General features: G+C 36.0%; 2 pseudogenes; both read left to right on the forward strand.

Moving 5' to 3' along the window:
- The first annotated feature begins 1,143 nt into the window (after positions 1–1,143).
- Positions 1,144–1,869, forward strand: LOC149146237 (uncharacterized; annotated as a pseudogene).
- A 5,604-nt stretch (positions 1,870–7,473) lies between these two features.
- On the forward strand, positions 7,474–8,193 carry LOC149146238 (uncharacterized; annotated as a pseudogene).
- Positions 8,194–27,740: the final 19,547 nt, after the last annotated feature.

Raw genomic sequence — 27,740 nt, forward strand, 5'->3', positions numbered from 1 at the left:
TGAATAAGGGAAATGTATTTTTTTTTAAATTATCAATTCTTTTTTTAAGAGAATTGACAAATTGACAAATTGATAACTGGCTCTCATGTGACCTGTAAAAAGAATTCAAATGCATCAACTTAAACATCAAAATCCAAATTCAAAAAATATAAATAAAAATTCATATATAAATTTTGCTTCAAATTGTTGCATATCTATTCCTTTTTTTGAGGAGCTGCAGAAACAACTCATTGAAGGGCTTGACATAGAACAATTTTTAAATTAAGCCCTATATATAACCCAGGTGAGAGCCATCACAATCCGATGCACTTTCTGATTAGAGGATCGATGTAGTATTTTTTATTTTAATTTTTTTTCATTTTCCCTACGATTCAAGTTTTTTCCTATGGTATGGTTAACGAAAATCCTTCAAGAAGCTCTGGGACAATTGAGCCACCTCATAGCAAATCGACAAAACATTATAGATTCTTAACTATAGCTCAGGGGGATACATAACACAATTTGTATGGACTTTACAGCAGCTACGTGGGTCATATATGTCTAGATCTGAGAAGTTTGTAAAAGCTTCTTCAGCTTCAGATTCTGCTGATTCATAGAGTACACATTCAAATTGAGTGAGTAGAAGCTTGGCATTGAACCTTAGCGAGGTAAGAAGATGGAAAATTAAAACGTATATAAGGCCTCATGAGTTTCTTATTCCTGCTCTGCCCCTTGCTCGTCGCTTCGGTGACTCCATTATTTCTTACATGTTGTGTTTGAAAAATGAGCAGCCCGATTCCACTAGTCATTCCAAACTACCGGCAAGAATCTCTATAAAATCCAACAAGTGATTTTTGTTACCTGAGCATTTGCCAAAAATGCGTAGTAACTTAAAAATGTCATTTTTAAAACATGATTATAGCCAAATGAAAACGAATTTCAAAAAACTAAAACGTGGTTTTTTCTCAGAACGGGGTCAGTTATAAAACCTAGGAGCTATTTTCTCAGATTCATAAAAAATTGGGAGATATTTGGGGTTCTCTAGAGCCTTACTTAGCAAATTCTGTGAGAAAAAACGGTTTGCAATTAATGAATAGAGGCAGTTGCGGCCCTGATCCGATCTCCCTGATCTACAAGAGGTAAATCCACCATGGAGATAAATAGATGTTGGTTTCTCAGCTCTTGATACACATTATTATTTTGTTGTCAAGTATAGCGAGGATCGAGATTGTTGAGTTCGCTATAGAAATCAAAGTAGATTTCCCTCATAAGAAGGTAATTATCATACATGCATGTCACACATTAATAAACTTTCTTGGAGAAAAGGCTTCACAGAAATCTTTCAATTGGTTAGTTTCCAAAAAGATTGAGGTGCGCCTGAATGAACGCATTGATTTGGAAAGCCTCTCGGAATCAAGCAACACATATACCACATCAAGTCGAATGACTATCTTTGCAGATTGTCACTTCGTGTGTGTGGGAAACTGTCTTGCCTCCTCTTGGCTTCAGGAATCCATTTTCAAAGAATCTGTTGATAAGGATGGGCACCTGAAAGTTGATGATTGTCTGTGATTAAGAGGTAAAACAAATGTCTTTGCAATGAGAGATATTGTGGATGTTAAGGAAATTAAGCAAGGCTTCCTTGTTGAGGGGCATGCAATGGTGGTGGCTGGCAATATTAAAAAGTTGATGTTGAATTCTAAGCACAAATTGACTACATACAAGGCTGGCTCAACAAAGGCAATGGTATCTCTATGGAGACATGCTGCAGTTGCTCAACTGCCATTTGGAACAACAATTTGTGGCATCCCAGGAAGGATAAAGTCTAGAGATTTGGAGAGCCATTGGCCCTATCAGACCTTATGCCATTCACTTCCGCATTATTTTTAACTTGGGAGTGAAAATTTTCCACTCTGACTTTGATAAAACGATTTTCATGGTAATTACTTTTTCATTTGATTATGTTGTTGTGTTGTATTTTTTTTTGTTACTTTGTATTTTTTTTAATTTTTTTTTAAGAGTGTTATATGATATTTATGTTATATGTTACATTTTTTTAATGTGTTTTAATGTTTAATGTTATGCTTTTTTATGTATGTTATGTTTTAGATAGTACATTTATGTTATAAGATTTTTTTTTAAATTTGCTTGTATATATATTTTAGTTTGTATATATATTTTTCTTGTTATGTTTTTCTTTTATGTATATCTATTTCTTTTTTTTTTTAGTTTTGTAAATATTTCATTAATTTTTAGATTGTGTGTTTTATAATTTTTTTCTTTAGAAAATTGCCATCTAAAATTGTCATAAAAAATTTTTGATGTGAAATTCATTTAGTGATTGGAGAAAATTGAGAAAAAGATTTTGTGATGGGCCACTGAAACACACATGTCGAAAAAAAAAATTGCTAATTTTTTTGAAAGAGCCATTTATCAATTTGAAGATTGGACTAGTTATTTATTTATAACAAAAATGCATAGTTGTATGTACTTAACTATCTATTCAGGATTTTAGCTACAGAAACTGTGCAATTTTGCAGCTGAACCACAATTCTGTAGCTGGACCACAATTCTGCAGCTATATATTTAACTCAATGATCTACTTGTCAACAATGCATTCCAATCATAAAATCATGATCAAAATTTATTGGTTTTGTCTAATGATTATATATTCAAGCATGACGCAAGAAAGAAGAACTATGAAGGTGGTTTATCTGCAAGATCAATTGGTGAATTTTTTATTGAGGATTGTTTTGTAGGAATCATTAAGCATTCACAAATAATATTTCTTTATCTTTATGAAATGTTATGATTCAAACATAAATTGAGGAAATTGTTTTCTTTTAGAAATTGGATTTATTATCACAACTATGAGATTGGACTAACTATTTGAAATAAAAACACTTCATGAACCTGACAATTATGCAAATTTTTTGTATGTACCTAGAGAAATTGATCACTTCTCTTTGAACACACTCATGTTTGTTTCAATGTTAGTGCCATGTTTTTTTTCAGGTTCCAGGACAATCGAAGAATTAAAGGAGGCCAATTTATGTATGATTGGTTTTCTACGACCAATTTCGAGAGAGATAAACCAATTGAATCCATTTCTATCATCCATAAATGCCATCATTTTTCCTCTCCAAACTCACAAGATATCCAAGCATTTTCGCTAAGCTTCACCATCACCATTTTCCTTGCAAAGAGTCACATGTTTCCTTTACATTTTCCATTCACATTTCCATAATTTCCATTCATTAACCCATTAATAGAGACATTCAACTCACTTACATGCTGATTTGTCTTTTTGCTATTTGTTCACTTGTTTACCCTCTTGTCATTTTCCTTTCCATTAAATAAACCTTGATCCACTGCAAAATTTTTCATTCATAGTCCTTCCAAAATCATCATTTCATACTCACGTTAGATGATGGAGAATTCATTAATGCCTCCCTTATAACAAGTCTTGGCATATCAACATCAACACATTATCTAGGTTCAGGGCTAGAATCCTTATTAGTACCTTGAGGCTTGTATGCATAAATGACAAGTTCTCTTGCTGAAAATCATGGGAATGCATCAATGTCCCTTGATCGTTAGATCTTGTAAGTGGCTCAACATCATCTCATCTATTCGCACTTTGCAAGATGTACTTAGGTACATTGGCACTCATTGACATTAATGGCGAGTTTGTCTTGCATTAGTTAATGACATTCATCAATGGCCGGTAATCCAATGACTTCTTTTCATGCTTGACAAAAACACATTTATTCGCATGACTAGAATTGTACCATCGGGTTTTGTAGTAGGTGAAGACTATATCATTTCAGCATTTTGCAGCAGATACAACAGATTTAGCAGCAGCAATAAAGAATCCACTTTCACCACCTCATCCACCATTTATGCAACCAAGAAGCAGATGAAATTCTACATTTTATTCCATGATCCAGCAACAACTACAACTTCTCTACATATGCACAGTTTGTCCACTTCCTAGGTAAGTAAAGGTATGTTCTTTTCTAGCTTTTAATCATAGAATTCCTTGAATACTAAAATTATAATTTTTGGAAAATACTTCACCATATTTCCTTTCTCATTTGAAAAAAAACCGTAAACACCTTTAGTTGGGGGGAAGGGACATCCATTTATTATCACATCCATATCATTTCATTCCATTTCACTTCATTTCATCCTAACATACTCATCCTAATCAATTATGATTGCATTATGTCTCAAAAGTTATTTGATTTGCAAATAAATGTCTAAATGATGAGCATATTATATGGTTGATTTATGTATTCTTAAACATGTTCAATGAATCTTGCTGCAACAAAAAGAAACAAGGTATTGAAACACAAGAATCAATAAAAATTAAGATTTGGTTGTCACATAAGAACCAACCAAAAATGTGGCAATTAAATGTATGACAAGGAATACTTTGCAAAACGAAATAAAATTGTCAAATACTATCAAATGAAAAGTTTAAGGACATATGATATAAGCCAAGCTCATTCAAAAGCAAATCATGATTAAGAAATGCAGTAGATTGCATGAGGGCATGCAATAACATCGGTTGGGGGGAATGTAGAGTCTCCAAAATGTATTCAAATATCATCCACTTTCACCTTTATCACCACCATTTCACTCACATGTCACAACTCCATGACCATATAACCTCTCATTAGCATCCATTTTCATAATTATATGGGTTACCTTTGTGTTTTCCAAAAGTTAATGATTTCTAGTATTATAAGTGAATTAAATGGTTAAAACTTATAAAAATGACATATACTTGCTAATGCTTAAAAGTGGCTTGAGTTTCATGACGTGTAGGAAATTTGGAAGCTTCCAAGGCACCCTTATGTGGCCTCCAATGCTCAAATTTGAATTATCTTCAAGATATGGAAGAATATTTGGATAAAGGTTAAAGATGATATGTGTCTCATCATTACCTATTTGAGTTGTAACTCTATGATATTTTCTAGGGTTCTATGAAGAGAATAATGGACATCCATTAATTAGGTATCTTCTTATCTTTTTGTATAAATAGAAGAGCCTTCTCCTTTTAAAGGCATGTGTAAAGTTGGGGAGATGCTCATGTTTTGAATATAGAATTTGGATTTGGCACCATGCTCATGAGTGATGTTCACCTTGATTTGGTTATGCTTGCATTTGGAGCCTCTTAACTTTCCATCTCTCATACTTTTGGATTGGCCACCTACAATGCATGAGATTTTTTATTTTTCATACATTAATATTTATTGCGTTCATAGATTAAGATTTATTTATTTCATATCTTTTCCTGTGTGAGAGGTTAAGAGTGATTTTTTTTATTTGCTTTCTACCTAGAAGTTAAGAACATTTATTTTTATTTGCTTTCTACCTATAAGTTAAGAGCATTTGTTTTTATTTGCTCTCATATATTTTCTTATGTGAGGGGTTAAGAATGATTGTTTTTGCTTTCATTTTTGAAAGAGTGGTGTGTTTTTCAATTCCTGCAAGATTTAAAGATTAAGATTTCAATTCCGTGTGTTGTATTATAATTGTACTATAATTTATTTTGAGTTGATTATTGAATTAGAATAGGATAATTTGGATTGTCATTATTTGGTTTTGTAGTTAGGTTGATCTAAATTGAAAGTTAATTTTTAGCATATATAGTGCATGCACACTTCGCAAGTTTTACGAAACCCTCGGGTTGACAATTAAATGATAGGTAATTAATTTGCCTCAACATTTTGGCGCCGTTGTCGGGGAAGTGTGCATAGGAACTAGCTTTCAGTCTAGAGTTCATTTTTCATTTATTTTGTAGATGCATGAATCATTTAGCTGCATATCATTTAAAAAAAAAAAAAAAACGATATTAACCATTTATGGATGAAAGGATCTAGAATGCAGATTAAACATTCTTTGGAGCACAAGGATTACATTGAGGAATGGTATCAAAACACAATTGCGCCACAACATTCATCCCTTCTTCAAGAGATATTTGCGGCAAATCTAAAGGTTAAAACGATTTTTCATGTCTTTGTGCACAAACAGGTACATTTTGCAAATTTGGATATGAATATTCTAGAAAGTCTAATCCGTAAATGGCCCCATTGGAAACATTCATATACTTAAAAAATAAAAAATAAAAAATAAAAAATCAAGTAGATAAATTAGGAAAGAAAAATCAAGCTTGATTGCATTTTTTTAAGTTCTTGATTGCATTTTTTTTTAAGTTTTAGACTTTAAAATCTTTAGATTTTTGTTTATTTTCTTACATTTTCACTAATCTCATAAAAATATTTTCAACAAAAAATCATGTTTTAATTTTAAATAATAATAAAAAAAAATATTCATGTTTTTGAATAAGGGAAATGTATTTTTTTTAAATTATCAATTCTTTTTTTAAGAGAATTAACAAATTGACAAATTGATAACTGGCTCTCATGTGACCTATAAAAAGAATTCAAATGCATCAACTTAAACATCAAAATCCAAATTCAAAAAATATAAATAAAAATTCATATATAAATCTTGCTTCAAATTGCTGCTTATCTATTCCTTTTTTTGGGGAGCTATAGAAACGACTCATTGAAGGGCTTGACATAGACCAACTTTTAAATTAAGCCCTATCCATAACCCAGGTGAGAGCCATCACAATCCGATGCACTTTCTGATTAGAGGATCGATGTAGTATTTTTTATTTTAATTTTTTTTTCATTTTCCCTACGATTCAAGTTTTTTCCTATGGTATGGTTAACGAAAATCATTCAAGAAGCTCTGGGACAATTGAGCCACCTCATAGCAAATGGATGAAACATTATAGATTCTTAACTATAGCTCAGGGGGATACATAACACAATTTGTATGGACTTTACAACAGCTACGTGGGTCATATATGTCTAGATCTAAGAAGTTTGTAAAAGCTTCTTTAGCTTCAAATTCTGCTAATTCATAGAGTACACATTCAAACTGAGTGAGTAGAAACCTGGCATTGAACCTTAGCGAGCTAAGAACATGGAAAAGTAAAACGTATATAAGGCCTCATGAGTTTCTTATTCCTGCTCTGCCCCTTGCTCGTCGCTTCGGTGACTCCATTATTTCTTCCATGTTGTGTTTGAAAAACAAGTGGCCTGATTCTACTAGTCATTCCAAACTACCCGGAAGAATCTCTATAAAATCAAACAAGTGATTTTTATTAACTTAGCATTTGCCAGAAATGCGTAGTAACTTAAAAATGTCATTTTTAAAACATGATTTATAGCCAAATGAAAACGAATTTCAAAAATCTAAAACGTGGGTTTTTCTCAAAACGGGGTCTGTTATAAAACCCAGGAGCTATTTTCTCAAATTCATAAAAAATTGGGAGATATTTGGGGTTCTCTAGAGCCTTACTTGGCAAATTCTGTGAGAAAAAACGGTTTGCAATTAATGAATAGAGGCAGTTGCAGCCCTGATCCGATCTCCCTGATCTACAAGAGGTAAATCTGCCATGGAGATAATTAGATGTTGGTGGCTCAGCTCTTGATACACATCATTATTTTGTTGTCAGGGATAGCCAGGATCGACATTGTTGAGTTAGCTGCAGAAATCAAAGTAGATTTCCCTCATAAGAAGGTAATTATCATACATGCAGGTCACACATTAATAAACTTTCTTGGAGAAAAGGCTTCACAGAAAGCTATCGATTGGTTAGTTTCCAAAAAGATTGAGGTGCGCCTGAATGAACGCATTGATTTATAAAGCCTCTCGGAATCAAACAACACATATACCACATCAAGTGGAATGACTATCTCTGCGGATTGTCACTTCGTGTGTGTGGGAAACCATGTTGCCTCCTCTTGGCTTCAGGAATACATTTTCAAAGAATCCGTTGATAAGGATGGGCACCTGAAAGTTTATGATTGTCTGCGATTAAGAGGTAAAACAAATGTCTTTGCAATCAGAGATATTGTGGATGTTAAGGAAATTAAGCAAGGCTTCCTTGTTGAGGGGCATGCAATGGTCATGGCTGGAAATATTAAGAAGTCGATGTTGAATTCTAAGCACAAATTGACTACATACAAGGCCGGCTCAACAAAGGCAATGGTATCTCTGGGGAGACATGTTGCAGTTGCTCAACTGCCATTTGGAACAACAATTGGTTGCATCCCAGGAAGGATAAAGTCTAGAGATTTGGAGAGCCATTGGCCCTATCAGACTTTATGCCATTCACTTCCGCATTAGTTTCACTTCCGCATTAGTTTTAACCTGGGAGTGAAAATTTTCCACTCTGACTTTGATAAAACAGTTTTCATGGTAATTACTTTTTCTTTTGATTATGTTGTTGTGTTGTATTTTTTTTTGTTACTTTGTATTTTTTTTAATTTTTTTTTTAAGAGTGTTATATGATATTTATGTTATATGTTACATTTTTTTAATGTGTTTTAATGTTTAATGTTATGCTTTTTTATGTATGTTATGTTTTAGATAGTACGTTTATGTTATAAGATTTTTTTTTAAATTTGCTTGTATATATATTTTTCTTGTTATGTTTTTCTTTTATGCATATCTATTTCTTTTTCTTTTTTTTAGTTTTGTAAATATTTCATTAATTTTTAGATTGTTTGTTTTATAATTTTTTTCTTTAGAAAATTGCCATCTAAAATTGTCATAAAAATATTTTGATGTGAAATTCATTTAGTGGTTGGAGAAAATTGAGAAAAAGCTTTTGTGATGGCCCACTCAAACACACATGTCGAAAAAAAAAATTGCTAATTTTTCTGAAAGAGGCATTGATCAATTTGAAGATTGGATTGGTTATTTATTCATAACAAAAATGCATAGTTGTGTGTACTTAACTATCTATTTAGGATTTTAGCTATAGAAACTGTGCAATTTTGGAGCTAAACCACAATTCTGCAGCTATGTATTTAACTCAATGATCTACTTGTCAACAATGCATTCCAATCATAAAATCATGATCAAAATTTATTGGTTTTGTCTAATGATTATATTTTCAAGCATGACGTAGGAAAGAAGAACTATGAAGGTGCTTTATCTGCAATATCAATTGGTGAATTTTTTATTGAGGATTGTTTTGTAGGAATCATTAAGCATTCACAAATAATATTTCTTTATCTTTATGAAATTCTATTATTCAAACATAAATTGAGGAAATTGTTTTCTTTTAGAAATTGGATTTATTATCACAATTGTGAGAATGGACTAACTATTTGAAATAAAAACACTTCATGAACCTGACAATTATGCAAATTTTTTGTATGTACCTAGAGAAATTGATCACTTCTCTTTGAACACACTCATGTTTGTTGCAATGTTAGTGCCATGTTTTTTTTCAAGTTCCAGGACAATCGAAGAATTAAAGGAGGCCAATTTATGTATGATTGGTTTTCTACGACCAATTTCGAGAGACATAAACCAATTGAATCCATTTCTATCATCCATAAATGCCATCATTTTTCCTCTCCAAACTCACAAGATATCCAAGCATTTTCACTAAGCTTCACCATCACCATTTTCCTTGCAAAGAGTCACATGTTTCCTTTACATTTTCCATTCACATTTCCATAATTTCCATTCATTAACCCATTAATAGAGGCATTCATCTCACTTACATGTTGATTTTTCTTTTTGCTTTTTGTTCACTTGTTTACCCTCTTGTCATTTTCCTTTCCTTTAAATAAACCTTGATGCACTGCAAAATTTTTCATTCATGGTCCTTCCAAAATCATCATTTCATACTCACATTAGATGATGGAGAATTCATTAACGCCTCCCTTCTAACAAGTCTTGGCCTATCGACATCAACACATTATCTAGGTTCAGGGCTAGAATCCTTATTAGTACCTTGAGGCTTGTATGCATCAATGACAAGTTCTCTCGCTGAAAATCATGGGAATACATCAATGTCCCTTGATCGTTAGATCTTGCAAGTGGCTCGACATCATCTCATCTATTCGCACTTTGCAAGATGTACTTAGGTACATTGGCACTTTTTTACATTAATGGCGAGTTTGTCTTGCATTAGTTAATGACATTCATCAATGGCCGGTAATCCAATGACTTCTCTTCATGCTTGACAACAACACATTTATTCGCATGACTAGAATTGTACCATCAGGTTTTGTAGTAGGTGAAGACTATATCATTTCAGCATTTTGCAGTAGATACAACATATTTAGCAGCAGTAATAAAGAATCCAATTTCACCACATCATCCACCATTTATGCAACCAAGAAACAGATGAAATTCTACATTTTATTCCATGATCCAGCAACAACTACAACTTCTCTACATATGCACAGTTTGTCCACTTCCTAGGTAAGTAAAGGTATGTTCTTTTCTAGCTTTTAATAATAGAATTCCTTGAATACTAAAATTATAATTTTTGGAAAATACTTCACCATATTTCCTCTCTCATTTGAAAAAAAACCATAAACACCTTTAGTTGGGGGCAAGGGACATCCATTTATTATCACATCCATATCATTTCATTCCATTTCACTTCATTTCATCCTAACATACTCGTCCTAATCAATTATGATTGCATTATGTCTCAAAATTTATTTGATTTGCAAATAAATGTCTAAATGATGAGCATATTATATGGCTGATTTATGCATTCTTAAACATGTTCAATGAATCTTGCTGCAACAAAAAGAAACAAGGTATTGAAACACAAGAATCAATACAAATTAAGATTTGGTTGTCACATAAGAACCAACCAAACATGTGGCAATTAAATGTATGACAAGGAATACTTTGCAAAATGAAATAAAATTGTCAAATACTATCAATTGCAAAGTTTAAGGACATATGATATAAGCCAAGCTCATTCAAAAGCAAATCATGATTAAGAAATGCAGTAGATTGCATGAGGGCATGCAATAACATCAGTTGGGGGGAATGTAGAGTCTCCAAAATGTATTCAAAATATCATCCACTTTCACCCTTATCACCACCATTTCACTCACATGTCACAACTCCATGACCTTATAACCTTTCATTAGCCTCCTTTTTCATAATTATATGGGTTACCTTTGTGTTTTCAAAAAGTTAATGATTTCTAGTATTATAAGTGAATTAAATGGTTAAAACTTAATAAAGTGACATATATTTGCTAATACTTAAAAATGACTTGAGTTTCATGACATGTGTAGGTCATTTGGAAGCTTCCAAGGCACCCTTATGTGGCCTCCAATGCTCAAATTCGAATTATCTTCAAGATATGGAAGAATATTTGGGTAATGGTTAAAGAGGATATGTATCTCATCATTACCTATTTGAGTAGTTACTCTATGAGATTTTCTAGGGATCTAGGGAGAGAATAATGGACCTCCATTAATGACGTAGCTTCTTATGTTTTTGTATAGATAGGAGAGCCTTCTCCTTTTAAAGGCATGTGTAAGGTTGGGGAAATGCTCATGTTTTGAATATAGAATTTGGATTTGCCACCACGCTCATGAGTGATGTTCACCTTGATTTGGTTATGCTTGCATTTGGAGCCTCTCAACTTGCCAGCTCTCATACTTTTGGATTGGCAACCTACAATGTGTGAGATTTATTGTTTTTTATAAATTAAGATTTATTGCTTTCATAGATTAAGATTTATTTCTTTCATATCTTTTCCTATGTGAGAGGCTAAGAGTGATTGTTTTTATTTGCTTTCTACCTAGAAATTAAGAGCATTTGTTTTTATTTTATTTCATATATTTCCCTATGTGAGAGGTTAAGAGTCAATGCTTTTATTTTTTTTCTACCTAGAAGTTAAGAGTATTTTGTTTTATTTTCTTTCATATCTTTTCCTTTGTGAGTGGTTAAGAATGATTGTTTTTTCTTTCATTTCTGAAAGAGTGGTGTAATTTTCAATTCCTGCAAGATTTAAAGATTAAGATTTCAATTTCGCACACTGCATTATAATTGTACTATAATTTCTTTTGAGTTGATTATTGAATTAGAATAGGAGAATTTGATTTGTCGTTATTTGGTTTTGTAGTTAGGTTGATCTAAATTGAAAGTTAATTTCTAACATATATAGTGCACACACACTTCACAAGTTTTATGAAACCCCTGGGTTGACAATTAAATGATAGGTAATTAATTTTCCTAAAAAATACTCACTCTCTCTTTTACCTTTCTTGAAAATTCCATATGTGTTGCAATTGTATGCCTCATAGTGCCAGCTTACTTGCTTGATTCAAAATTCATTTTTATAATATCTTATGTTGATAATTGTAGCCAAGGAAAATCCCTATGGATAGTGACAACTAGTATTTTTGGTCTGGGCTCCTACTCCAAATGGGGTCAGGTCTAGTTGGGACTTCATACTAGGGAAACCCCCTTGGTTGACAAATTTACAACACCATCAACACTTGGCACTAGAAGGATGTCTAGATGACAAGTTAAGCCTATTGAGTATATTTTGAATTCCTCATCTTGAATGGATCTTTCCTAAATCATACTCCTTGGGTGTTTTTCTAAGAGATCCAATCTTAAACTTTCACTCCCTGCATAATATTTTTACAACTTGAATCAATCAAAGTTTGATGGTGAGGTTGAACTATCCATAGCCTAGCATACATCTCTATTTCTCAAGTTTTGTGAATCTCATGAAATCAATTGTGAAGATGTTTCTTGTAAACTACTCATCCTCACTCTTAAAGGTCGAGTTAAATTGTGGTGTCATACCTTACAATTGGTTCAATTCATTCATTTGAACAACTCTTCAAGGAGCTCGATTAAGCTTTTGACAGGTATGATTACCAAGAAGTTTATAAAAGGATTAATCAACTTAGAATGGAATCTAATGAACCAATAAAGGATATTGTTGATAAATTTCTTCAATAATGAAATGAGTCTCCTGAAGAATATATAGATTGGGATTTCTTCAAAGAAACGTTTCAGCATTTGGTTCAAATCTCCTTCAAACACAGTGAATCTAAATCCTTGGTTAATAGTGTTAGGTGTTTTTTATATTCTTTCCATGACTATCCCCACACACAGCACAACAGGGAGGTCACAGGGGAGCGGTAGCACCCCTCTATGAGGTCTAGGGCAGTGCCTTGGGAAAAAGGTTTTGGACCATATATTAGGTGGGCAGGCCGACCTATGGTTTTGTGCGTGGTTTTGGCACATAGTTTTGGGCATGATGGTTATTTGCCCATGGTATTTTGTAGATTCAGTCATGGGAACTATGGTTATGTTCTAATCTAGGGTTATTGGATTTGGGTTTATGGATGCTTCGGCATGTATATATATATATATATATATATATATATATATATATATATATATATATATATATATATGTATGTATTGTAACATTGAAAGGAATATAATGAAAAATAAGCCCTGTAGTCCCAATTTTGGAATCTAGGGGAAAATATTTTTGTATATAAGTTTTATGTTTTATGCTCTCACCATTGTTTATTTTCTTTTTAGAATTTGTATGCAGGTAATTTATGTACAGGGTTAAATCCTACATTTCGTATCAAATTTGTTTTGGCTTCAAGGGGATGCATTTGCTGCTGAGGGGTTTTTCTCAGGTATGTGGTAGACCATGTTCAAGAGGAGATTTGCGGGATCGATTCTTGTGGTAAAAGAATATGGCAAGCAATGAAAAGATAGAGATCGAGAAATTTAATGGTCAGAGTTTTGAGTTGTGGAAACTCAAGATGGAGGATCCACTGGTGGTTAAATATGAGTGGCTCGTGGTAGATCTAGGTAGTAAACCAAAGACAATGTCAACTGAAGACTGCATGAAGTTGGATTGGAAGGTAAAGAGCACAATACAGTTGTGTATCCCAGATTCAATATTGTTGAATGTATCAAGGGAACCTTTGACAAAGGCTTTTTGGGACAAGTTAGGGAATTTGTACCAATCTAAGTCTCTGGTGAATAAATTGTTCCTATGGAAAGAGTTGTATAACTTGAGGATGAAGGATGGAGACTCAATTACAGAGCATCTGAACACCTTTAATATTGTAGTAATCTAGTTTTATCTGTTGATATAAAACAAAAATAGATGAAGATATTTGCATCAGTTTGTTGTGTTCTTTACCAAATTTTTGGGATATTCTGGTTGTTGCAATAGGTAGCAATGTGACTGCCTTACTAATGAGCCTCATCATTGGTAATAATATGGGCCTTAATTCACCTCCTAGCTTAGTCAAACAAACTTTTCTAATAACTTATTACATGTTTTTTATTATATTTTGTTTATGAGGTGAGTTAGAGTTGGATATTATGCTTTGTTGTCTAATATGCATTGAATGTAGGATTAAAGGAGAAAATCAAGGAATTTTGGCAAAGACCAAGGTAAAAATTTGAATGGGACAAGGGAGAGGGATTGTAGGAGGTAAATCCTCCTCATTTACTACTCCTCCATTCAAATATTCCTCCATTCATCACATCAGCTCGGAGTGAAAACAACCAAATCATGAGGACTAGAAGGCAGTCGAGAAGGTGAGAGACAAAGCACCAGTTTATCTTGAGTTTGGGAGCCGAGCCTCCCTAATTTTAAGGAAGTCGTTGGGGACTTCAGATATCTAAGTAGAGAGGCTTAGGACCTTAGTAGTATTAAGATTTTTTATTGTAAAACTCTAATCTATTTTCAAGTTGCAAAACTTGTGACACTTTTATTGATGTAATTTGTCGTTTTGGTAATAAGAATGAGTTTTGTTTTGAGTCAGCATTGAGTTAACTCAGAGGGTTGAAGCTCTTGGGTTAGGGCCCAACACTAATAGCCAAGGCTCCTCTTTATTGTACATGTATGTTTAGTGTATATTCATAGCTTCAATGTTAATTCACTTTTTAGATGCATTTCCATTACAAGTAGTGTAGATTAGATTGGTTGTTTAATAGTTTGATTTCATTTGTGCATTATTTCAAGTAGTAGGTTAGCAAGGAGAAAAAGGATTACCACAAGGTTGTTAGCAGGTGTCTCAGCCTCACTTCCTCCCTCTGGGGCCATGACTTGAGGAAGGGACCCTTAAGCAGCCCCAAAAACACAGATTTCTAGTTCTGTTATGAGCTTTGGAGTCTGTTGTTTTAGTATTTGGTTAATTTTGCAAGGTAGATTTCATTGTCATATTTTTCATCTCCATTTTTTTAGTAGATCTCACTCATGCTTTCATTCCTTTCAACAACTTTCTTAATGCATAGTATAGGCAGTTGATTCATTAATTCTACTTTTCTAGATTATGAAAATGTATCTTGTTACATAGCTTTTTGGAAGACACACATGTTTTATGTAGAGCAGGTGCTTCAGGAGGAGACTAAGACTTAATAGCCAGCATCCAACTTCCACTTTATCCACCTTAGTCATCCCTTGTTTTCACCATCACTTTCGCTAGTTTTCCATCATTTTTCATAGAAATTCTCCTAAGCACATTGAGTGAATCTAGCCATCTATTACCTTGGATATTGACTCCTGAGTGATCCTAGACCTTCTACCACTCCATTCCACCCATCAAATGCCTTTCCTAAGCCTCTGATCACCTCCTACACGTTGCATTTAGCTCTCTGTTGTATCCTGTAGGTTTCCTGTAATTCCTATAGGATCATCTTGTAGGTTTCTAGTACATCCTGTGGGTTTTCTTGAAACGTCCTGTTTTGAAGCCGAATTGATGCAAAACCTCTAGGAAGTCACCAAAATCCTCCTAGGGACCCTCCACACCATCCAACCACTTCATAAACCTTCTAGCCATCCTCAAACACCCTTAATTCACCTACCACATCCACAAGAACAATTAGTTTTCATAATTGATTTTGCATAAAAAGACCAAAAGAAAGAAAAACATATTTAGTTTAGTCTCTTTACTTGCACATTAGTATTGTTTGATGCTTCGTACTTCTGTAACTTATATAGTAGCATTTGTTTTATGTTGATTTAGAATTTTTGCATAGCATAGCTTCTTAAATGGTTAATTAGGGAATGGTTTGATTTAGCCTTACATGTTTACCTTGTCCATTAATGCATTAGAGTCACTCTCTTATAGTAGATTTACCTTTATTCCATCAAAGAATCAAGCTTCTTCTGACTCCGTAGAAGTCTGGATTGGAACCCCAGTGGTCTCTTGCCAGCTGAACAGTGACAACAGGTAGGACCATCACTTTTACTTTTTCACACAATGCTGTCACCTCCAATTTTGTGCGAACCCCTGGTTGATAAGTAAAGTTGGTAGCCCAGGAGTTGGAGCATCCTTGCTGCAATAGTAGTGCTCATCACTTTTTGGTGTTGTTGACGGGGAGGTGTCTGAGTAGAATGTGATTACTACTTTCTTTTCTTCTATTTCTTGTCTTCAATATTCTACCATTAGTTTATTTCTACAAGAGTAATCTAGTTATTTCCTTTCTTTCATTTTGCATTGTCTACTTTCCCTTCCATTTTTCAAGTAAGATTTCAATTTAGCAAGTGTATTTTTCATTGTGTCAATAATTTTCATTGAATTAGCAATTTCTATTCTGCAAGTACTTTCCATGTTTACAAAAAAAAATACAAAACCAAACCAAAAATATTTCCTTTCATTCCTCATAGGAATAGGGACAACTTAGGGAAATTTTTGTCAAATATCTCCACTGCATCCAACGGCCAACCTTCTCTCTTCTTCGATGGCTTTGAACTAGAGGAACCCTTAGGTGAGAAACCTGACTTATTTGAAGAACCTACAAGGGAAGAAGAAGAAGAGGAACCCATTCCTACTTAACCAATGGCCGAAAATGGAAATGATAGAGGGAATAGAGAGAGAGTTGAGGGTGCCTTCCCCATCAAGGAAACCAATGGGGACACTAAGATGAAAAATATAAGCCCCTCTGCCCTACCTCACTACCATGGCCTAACCATAGAGGACTCCGAGAATTTCCTGTTTGAGTTTGTTGTTATATGTCGAGCCTATGACTATAGAGATGATGAGCGAAAGTTAAAGCTATTTCCATCTACCCTCAAGGATGCAACATTGTGTTGGTTCATGGGTTTACCTGGAGATAGCATCACAAATTTGGCTTAGATGCAGCATGCCTTTAACAACAAATATGAAGACTACTTTTGGTCAAATGATACTAAAGAAGAAATTTTCAGGATGACCATAGGCAATGATGAATCCCTAGAGGATTACAAAGAATGATTCTAGCTTAGTTACAAAAGGGCCAAGCGCACACTTGACCCTCAGTCACTAAAGCTGGTCCTGCTTAGGTGAGTAAGAGAAGATCTTATGGATACCTTACATTTGTTAGTAGGAGGAGATATCTACCAATTACCCTATGAGGATATCAAGGATTTCTTTAGAAACAATTCTAGGGCAGCCAGGAAAAAGGGTAGGGGTAGTCAACCTATGGTCAATAAATTGTCTTCCAACTCATCCATCAAGGGTGAAATCAGAAACATGCTGGAAGATTTCGAAAGCGAGATGTTGCAAACCCTTGCCTTGCAAATGGACACCATGAACATTAAGAGGAAGCAGGAGGAAGTAGAGAGAGCCTTGGCCATTTTTTGTCCTAGATGCACCAAGAGGCATCCTAGGATTGAATGTCCATTGAACTCTATTGAAATTTGCTCAGTCTGTGAAGAAAACCACTCCACAGAAAAGTGCCCTTATTTTCCCAGACTCAAAGTTGTATATGAAGGAGCTAAAGGGGTCACTGAGCAGCTTCGCTACATTAACCAAAGGAGACCTCATGGGCCTAGACCATACCAGAAGGGCATACAAGGGTCGTCCCATGCATATTACAACCCAAACCAAACCATAGCCATACCTACTTTGGGACCCCCTGCTTATCCTTCCTAGTCTACACCCCCTCCTTGGTCCTATGCATCTCAGTAGCACTCCCAGCCAGCCAACCAGTCATTTCAACCTTATGCTCTGCCACAACCCTAGTGGAATACACCACTCTAAGGGTGGAGGCCCCAATACAACAATACTCCAGCTCTATTGCCTCCACCACCTACCTAACCACAGCTCCTACACTCTGCTCCACCCAAGAAACCCCAGATGCCTACCCAGCCAAATCCGAACCCGAACAACAGGCAGGCTTAGTAAGTATACAGTGGAGAAACATCATATCCAACTTATGCTATGGAAATCCAGGAGATTAGCTTGAGATCTGGGAGATTTCTCTCAGATAACCAACCTCCACCTCCACCTAGGGAGGTTGAGGAAGAAAGAGAGGAAAGAAACCTTAAAGTAAATCCACCCTTTCCTAAGAGATTATTCCAACCACTCCAGCCTACCCTAGAAGAGACTGAACTTCCGGGAGAATTGAAAAATCTATGTGTAAATATCCCACTTCTCTAGGAAATAAAATATGTTCCTATTTACAATAAGTTTATTAAGGAGAAGTGCTTCAAGCATCCAGGGAGGAAAAAAAGAGATGCTCCTACCATTAATGTCATTGGGCAACTTTATGACTTAATGCTGGGAAAAGTAATCTGTCCAAAATATTTGGACCCTGGAATCCTTGTAGTAGACGTGCACATCAATGGAACCATTGTCCCACACACTCTGATCAATCATGGGGCTGCCATTAATCTGACGACCAAGGACACCATGCTCAATCTCAACCTCCAAGGTTCATTGAGGAAGACCACAACAGTTCTGCAACTTACAGACCATTCCATGGTAACTCCTGAGGGAATTTTTGAGGATGTGATGGTCCTCATTGACTCTTGGGAGTACCTTGTAGATTTCCTAGTTCTCCAGCCTAAGGCTAAGCTTACTGGTTGTCCTCTCATCCTTGGGAGGCCATGGTTGGCCACTGCCGATGCTTACTTTAGCTACAGAGCTGGGAATATGACCATCAAGAATGGGCATATGTCCAAGCAGTTAGTCCTATACCCTCCTTCTCAACCTTCTCTAAAGCATGACTTACCTTTATGGTTGGAGGAGTTTGAAGAAGATGAAGTTTATTCCCCCCAAATTTATGCTTTGGAAGCAACCATGGGAGGAGGATAGCAGGATGAGGATGACTTGATTGAACACCTACTCCAAAGTACAACTCCTAATTCACTACCCTTAGAAGAAGAAGTAAAGGAAACCCAGAACAATCATCTAATTGACTTATGCTTGGCCGATTCCAACCCACTCCATTTCAAAAGCATAGAATTCGGCCAAGAGAGAACCTTGAAAATCAATCCATCTCTTTCTACTCTCCAGGAAGAGAAGTTATGCAACATATTAAAGGAAAATATACAAGCCTTCTCTTGGAGTTACAAAGAAATGAAGGGACTAAACCCCTCAACGTGTACTCACCACATATACATCAAAGAAGGCTGCAAGTCAGACTGGCAACCACAAAGGAGGATGCATCCAACTCTTAAAGATATAGTCAAAGAAGAACTGCAAAAACTGCTAGATGCGGAATTCATTTACCCTATCTCCGACAATGAGTGGGTCTCTCCTTTGGTGTTAGTTCTTAAGGAAAACGGTAAGAGGAGAATTTGTGTCGATTACAAGGAGTTTAACAAAGCCACAAAGAAGGATCATTTTCCTCTACCCTTCATTGACCAAGTGCTAGATGGCCTGGTAGGGAAAAGGTTTTTCTCTTTCCTAGATGGATTCAATGGGTACAACCAAATCCAGATCTACCCAGAAGACTAGGATAAGACCACATTCACTTGTACTTGGGGTACTTTTGCCTATAGGGTCCTTCCTTTTGGACTATGCAATGCTCCTGCCACTTTCCAAAGAGCATTCTTGAGTATTTTTTTCCGAATTAGTCCATGATGTGGTGGAGATTTATATGGATGATTTTACCCCTTATGGCTATGATTTTAAAGAATCCATGTCTAACCTAGGAAGAGTACTACACAAATGCATTGAAATGAACCTATCTCTCAGTCCTGAAAAATGTGAATTCTTAATGAGTACAAGGACCGTGCTAGGTCATTCAATATATTAGCAAGGACTGCAGGTGGACCCAAACAAAATAGTTATCATCTAAAGGGTCCCACCTCCTCAAAAGTAAAGAGATGTCAGAAGTTTCCTAGGGTTAGCTGGATACTACCAAAGGTTCATAAAGGACTTCAGCAAGTTGGCCTCTCCTTTATTTGGTTTTTTGGCCAAAGACTCTGAGTTTATATGGTCAAAAAGCTGTCAAGAGGCCTTAGACATCCTAAAGGATAAGTTAAACATTGCACCGATTATCCGAGGCCCAAATTGGGCCCTCCCTTCTCATATTCATGTTGATGCCTCACACAAAGCCATAGCAGTAGCCCTAAATCAGATAGATGAAAAACTACCTTATGCTATCTATTTTATTAGTAAGAAATTATCAAAGGTTGAACTAAATTATACATTGACCGAAAAGGAACTCCTGGTTGTTGTGCATTCATTAAAAAAATTTAGGCATTATATCACAGGCTATCAAACATTTGTGCATACTGACCATGCTGCAATCAAATATTTAATGAGAAAATCAGATGTGAATGCTCGAATTATAGGATGGTTACTTTTATCACAGCAGTTTGATCTAACCATTATTGATAAGCTTGGTAAGGAAAATGTTGTTGCAGACTTTTTGTCTAGAGTAAATTTTCCTGTAGGTGAAGAAGGAATGGTGGATGACCAGTTATTGGATGAGCACTTATTTGCTATTTCAGTTCTCTCTCCGTGGTTTACTGATATAGCAAAATATTTGGTATCAGCACAGTTCCCACCAAACGTTTCCTCCAAATAAAAGAGCAAGATAGTCAGGAAAAGTGCCCCCTTCACTTGGATTAGCGGAAATATTTTCAAACTTGGCCCAGATCAAATCTTGAGGAGGTGTGTCAGGGAGGAGAAAGTCTTTGACATCCTTCTGACCTATCATGATGGGCCTTGTGGAGGTCACTTTGCAGAAAACAGGAAAACATTCAAAGTGTTACAAGCAAGCTATTATTGGCCCACTCTTCATCAAGATGTGAAAAAATAAACTAGTCAGTGTGATTAGTGCTAGAGGATGGGAATGCCTACTCCAAGAGATGAAATTCCTCTACAGCCTCAAGTGACTTTCGAGCCATTTGAAAAGTGGGGCATGAACTTCATTTGGCCTATTGACCCTCCTTCAAAGAAAAAACAATACATTATTGTGTGCACTAATTATTTGACTAAGTGGGCTGAAACCAAGGCAATTAAGGAAGAAATAGAAGAGAAGGTGGTTGAGTTCCTAAGGGAGAATGTATTCTACAAATTTGGGTACCCTAGAGAGCTGGTCACAGACCAAGGCAGCCAGTTTACCTCCAACATGATTGAAGACTTGCTCAGCCATCACAAGATCAAGCATAGAACCTCCACTCCTTATCATCCACAAGCTAATGGGTAAGTGGAGGTGACCAAGAGAGCACTGGGGGGAATCTTGACCAAAGTGGTGAGTAGAAGCAGGAAGGATTGGGCAAAAAGACTAGTTGAGGCCACCTGGGCCTATAATACCACATGGAAGACCACCACTAGATTCACACCCTATGAGATGGCCTATGGGAAAAAGGCCTTGTTGTCCATTGAATTTGAATATAACAAATTAAGGATGGCAACCCAACTAGATCTTGATCTCAACAGTTCATAGAAAGAGATATTGTTCTAGTTGAATGGTTTGGATGAATTAAGAATGTAGGCCCTCCTACATACGGAGGTAGTTCAACCTTAGAGGAAGATCTGGCATGATAAAAATATCAAGGAGAAGAAATTTCAAGAAGGCGATTGGGCATTGTTATATGATTCTAGGTATAAAGACTTCAAGGGCAAGTTAAGGACAAGATGGCTCAGACCTTATGTTGTGGAAAGATGCCATGATAATGGCTCAATGCAAATCATAACCATAGATGAAGAATCCATTCCTTTGCTTGTTAGTGGACACCGACTGAAAATTTACAAGAGACCTTTATCAAAATAAGAGTTCATTGATGATATCAATAAAATAGTGATGATAGTGGAGCAAGTTCCAGCTCCTCCCTCATCAAATCAATGATAAAAAGAAAAAAGAATAAGGACTCAAGTGAAAATCTTCATGAGGCGCCTGAGTCCCACTATTGGGTTGAAAACCTCTTGAGTTGGCTCAGTGGTGTCAAAACAAAAAGAATAAAAAGAGAATAAGAAAGATCCATGGAGGAAAACCTTTCTTGAGGCGCCTAGGGAAAATAGCTAGGGTGAAAACCTCTCAAAGGGAGCCTATTTGTTTAAAAAATAAAAATAAAAATTAATCATGAAATTTCCATTTGTAGGTCGGTAAGAAGGATAGTCAAGGAGGAAAGGAGGATCCCGAATAGACCCCTGTCACTCACATATTTATTTTTCCACTCATTACCATGCATCCATCCATCATTTCTGTTGTTTTTTTCACTTCATTGCTTCAATTTATAAAAAGACTGTGTTTTTTACAGGATCCCCTCAAAACCTACAAGATGATCCTGTAGGAATTACAGTGACCCATAAATCCTATATGAAGTAGTCCGAAGGCAAATTATGGACTTGCTAGGCCCCTAAAAATCACCCTATTCATCATCTAGCACCACACCTTGTCCACCATCATCATCCCTGCAGTCACCATTAGAAAAAAACAGTTTCAAGAGTATTTTTTTCTCCAGTATTCGAAAAAGGGAAACAGAGAGGAATAAATAGCATGACCTGAATATTCCTTGCTCTCCACACTCCCACTCCTTCTTTCCATCCATGTAACCATCCTCACAGCCCCAGCAAGAAGAATGGTTAAAGAGTTCTAAGGGAGAAGTAGCTACAAAACATCCTGTAGGAAATCCTATAGCAGCCTATCTCATACAATACCAATCATACCAGCAACAAACCTTCAACATGATGATCCAGGAGCTCCAAAGTAGTAGCATCATATCTTCAACCACACGTACCTGCAAAAACAAGGAAGCCATTAGCAGACAGCAAGAGGAGGAAGAAGAATAACATCCAGCAAATACACATAGTAGCACCTCTAGTCTTTGACAACTGCAGCATAGCATTGGAACCATAGGTAAGTATCCTGATCGCTCTCCCATATGCATCATGTAGTCAAAAAAATGTAAGGGCTACGAGATAGTTGGGTTATAAGTGAAAAGGTGGCCAGTTAACTTGGCCACCTTCGTTTAGTCAAGACATGCACAACCAGGTGTCCTATTACACATGGTTGTAGTTAACTCAAAGACAGACAAGGAGTAGGGAAAAAGTGGTTCAAACTATGGATTCATAAGGTGGGAGCTGATTACAATGAGTGGGAAATGATGAGGTGGTAGTGGGGACCAACAGTCCAAAAATGGAAACATACCTTTGCTGCTAGCACACCACCTCACCTCGAATCATCATAAGAGGAAATAAAACATCGTTCCCATGCATTCATGCATCTCACTTCCTCGAAACTTACTCACTTAGGTTGCTCTCATACCTAGGAAACCCATCGGAAGAAAAACTCCATCTTCTCACTGCACAAGAATTCCTACAGGATTGCACAAGAATTCCTACATGATTCACAGAGACTATCTACAGGATTGGTAGAGAAGATTTCACAATGGATATCATGGGAGTTGGCAATTGCAAACAATCTAAAGAGGTAGGATATGTAACTACGTCCCTCTTTGCAAGTAAATGAACCAAAAATCTTCTAATTTTGAGTGAATTTAGCAACGGTGTAAGGGAATTACATAAACAGTCATCTTTGTTTTGGTTTTGAATTTGAAAAATTGTTTCAACCCTCTCATTTTCTCCTCAAACTTCACCAACAAGATGATAGGAGGGTTTAATAGGAGAGAGCCAACCAACACTGTGAGAATCCAAAATAGCCCCAAGTGCTTCAAATCTTCACAAGACACAATTGAATGGGGTTTTTCAAAAAATTCGGAGGGTATGATGATGAGGTGGCTCAAGAATTTGCTCTCTCCCTCACTCCAGTCACCAGAATCCATTCCAGTGTTGTAATAAGGGGCCTCGCTATAGATCTCACCCCGGAGCTCATCATCAGAGTCACCAAACTTCCCCTAGGAATACCATGGAGAAAAGAAGACAAAGGAGATAACCGGGTTGCCAAATGAAAATTCTTTTTATAAGGTGAGGAACCCTTGAGGACAAAAATGGACTAACGAGGGAAATTCTGCCAATAACCATGGAATGAGGTAGGCTACCAACTAATCAATTACATTTCATGTGAGGGTAAGTATAGTGTGGTATATGGCTATCATTTCATGATCCTTGAAGAATTGAGATTTGAAGCAGAACACTCCCTCACCAAAGGCTCAACATACCATACTTCATGCTTCAATAACTCATAGACTTAAGCATCAAAGTGAAGAAGGGAAGTTCCCAACAGTTAGCTCACCATGGGTTGATTAGTATCCTCATAGAAGATGTCGTCCAAAACCTCAAAACTCTTATAACATGGTTAGTTTTCAGAGACATGCCAGTAGAGGATGACATCAAAGCTCTCACTTATGATGTTAGTCATACTGTCAGTGAAGAGGAAGTAAAATTGGAATAGGAAGATCGAGAAATTTAATGTTCAGAGTTTTGAGTTGTGGAAACTCAAGATGGAGGATCTGATGGTGGTTAAATATGAGTGGATCATGGTAGATTTGGGTAGTAAACCAAAGACAATGTCAACTGAAGACTACGCGAAGTTGGATTGGAAGGCAAAGAGCACAATACGGTTGTGCATTTCAGATTCAATATTGTTGAATGTATCGGGGAACCTTTGACAAAGGCTTTTTGGGATAAGTTAGGGACTTTGTACCAATCTAAGTCTCTGGTGAATAACATGGGGGTTTCACTGGAGGAGAAATACCATACCATGTGCATTCATATTGGGGGATATATATTGAGGGAAAAATGACATAATATATTGAGAATATAATAGGGGGTAAAGGGTTTTTATATTGGCAGGTTTAAGAAATGAAGCTCAAAGTTAATGAAAAAATATAAAGGGGGTATTAAAAATTTCAATGAAAAAATTAATACCTACAATATCTAGTGAAAGTAGGGGTTTTCTTAATTTGGAAGATCTATTGGGTTGGTATTGGTAGGGGGTTAAATAATTTTATTTTTAGAGGTTATTCCAATATTAAGTCAAATTAAGGGTATTGTTTAGTATGCCATGAACACACATGCTATGTAAGAGGTTCACTGAGTGAAGCCCCCATGGTGAATAAACTGTTCCTACAGAAATAGTTGTATAAACTGAGGATGAAGGATGGAGACTCAATGACAAAGCATCTAAACACCTTTAATATTGTGGTAAGCCAGTTTTATCTCTTGATATAAAAAATTTAGATGAAGGTAAGTGCATCAGTTTGTTGTGCTCTCTACCAAATTTGTGGGATAGGCTGGTTGTTGCAATAGGTAGCAATATGATTGCCTTGTTGATGAGCCTCATCATTGGGTAATTATATGGGCCTTAATTCACCTCCTAACTTAGTCAAACCAACTTTTCTCATAACTTATTACATTTTTTTGATTTTATTTTTTTTATGAGGTGAGTTAGAGTTGGATATTATGCTTTGTGGTCTAATATGCATTGAATGCAGGAATAAAGGAGAAAATCAAGGAATTTTGGAAATGTCCAAGGTCAAAACTCAAATGGGAAAAGGGAGAGGGATTGTAGGAGATAAATCCCCCTCAATTATGACTCCTCCATTCGAATATTCCTCCATTCATCACATCAGCTCAGAGTGCAAACATCCAAATCTTGAGGACTAGAAGGTAGTCGAGCAAGTGAGAGACAAAGCACCAGTTTATCTCGAGTTTGGGAGCCGAACCTCCATAATTTTAAGGAACTCATTGGAGACTTCAGATGTATAAGTAGAGAGGCCCAGGACCTCAATAGGATTCGGATTTTTGATTGTAAAACTCTAATTTATTTTTGAGCTGCAAAACTTGTGATGGTTCTATTGATGTGATTTGTTATTTTGGTAATAAGAATGCGTTTTGTTTCGAGCCAGCACTGAGTTAACTTAGAGGGCTGAAGCTCTTGGGTTAGGGCCCAACCCTAGCATCCAAGGCTCCTCTTTATTATACACATATGTTTAATGTAGATTCATAGCTTCGTTGTTAATTTTCTTTTTAGATGCATTTCCATTACAAGTAGCGTAGATTAGATTGGTTGTTTAATAGTTTTCTTCCATTTGTGCCTTATTTCAAGTAGCAGGTTAGCAAGGAGAAAAAGGATCACCACAAGGTTGTTAGTAGGTGTCTCAACCTCACTTCCTCCCTCTGGGACCATGACTTGAGGAAGGGACCCTTAAGCAGCCCCAAAAACACAGATGTCTAGTTCTGTTATGAGCTTTGGAGTTTGTTGTGTTTAATTTAGTATTTGGTTAATTTTGCAAGGTAGATTTCATTGTCATATTTTGTATCTCCATTTCTATAGTAGATCTCACTCATGCTTTCATTCCTTCTAGCAACTTTCTTCATGCATAGTATAGGCATTTGATTCATTAATTATGCTTTTCTAGTTTATGAAAATGTATCTTGTTGCATAGCTTTTTGGAAGACACACATGTTTTATGCAGAGAAGGTGCTTCAAGAGGAGACTAAGACTTCATAGCCAGTAGCCACCTTCCACTTCATCCACCTTAGCCATCCCTTGTTTTCACCATCACTTTCACTAGCTTTCCATCATTTTTCATAGAAATTCTCCCAAGCACATTGAGCAAATCTAGCCATCTATTACCTTGGATATTGACTCTTGAGTGATCCTAGACCTTATACCACTCCATTCCACCCATCACACACCTTTCCTAAGCCTCCCATCACCTCCTACACCTCACATTTAGCTCTCAGCTATATCCTGTAGGTTTCTTGTAATTCCTATAGGATCATCCTGTAGGTTTCTAGTATATCCTGTAGGTTTTCCTGAAACGGCCTGTTTTGAGGCTAAATTGATGGAAAACCTCTAGGAAGTCACCAAACGCCTCCTAGGGACCCTCCACACCATCCAACCACTTCATAAACCTTCTAGCCATCCTCAAACACCCTTAATCCACCTGCCACATCCATAATAACAATTAGTTTGTATACTTGATTTTGCATAAATAGACAAAAAAAGCAAAACAAGATTTAGTTTCATCTCTTTACTTGTACATTAGTGGTGTTTGATGCTTCTTACTTATGCAACTTAGATAGTAGCATTTGTTTTATGTTGATTTAGCATTTTTTCCTAACATAGCTTCTTAAATGGTTAATTAGGGAATGGTGTGATTTAGCCTTACATCTTGACCTTCTCCATTAATAAAGTAGAGTAACTCTCTTAGAGTAGATTTACCTTTCTTCCATCAAAGAATCAAGCTTCTACTAACTCCGCAGAAGTCTAGCTTGGAACCCCAGTGGTCTCTTACCAGCTGAACAGTGACAACAAGCAGGACCACCACTTTTACTTGTGCATACAACACTGTCACCTCCAATTTTGTATGAACCCCGGGTTGATAAGTAAAACTGGTAGCCCTAGGGTTGTAGCATCCTTGTTGCAATACTGGTGCTCATCACTTGCAGTTTGATGAAATAGTCTCATCCTTGTTGTCGAAGGAGATGAGATGGAAAGATACGGAGGGCCATAATGGTGATACCTTGTCTGTATGAGGATGATCCCAGAACAGAAACAAAAATAAATCCTTGAGTGGGAGATCTAGATCTAGAGGGAGATCAAAATTACCAGGAAAACGTGTAAAGGTGTGCTGGAAATGTGGAAAGGAAGGGAACTTCAAAAAGGATTGTAGATCTAAACATCCTAAGAAAGGAAAGGAATTTGATGATTCTCCTTTTGCATAGGTGAAAACCACCTCAGATGAAGGTGGGGATGTGTACTTTACATCTTCT

The sequence above is a fragment of the Pinus tabuliformis genome, chromosome X, assembly GCF_031772625.1.
Source record: "Pinus tabuliformis cultivar Carrire ecotype Pingquan chromosome X, CPIR1, whole genome shotgun sequence".
NCBI lineage: Eukaryota > Viridiplantae > Streptophyta > Pinopsida > Pinales > Pinaceae > Pinus > Pinus tabuliformis.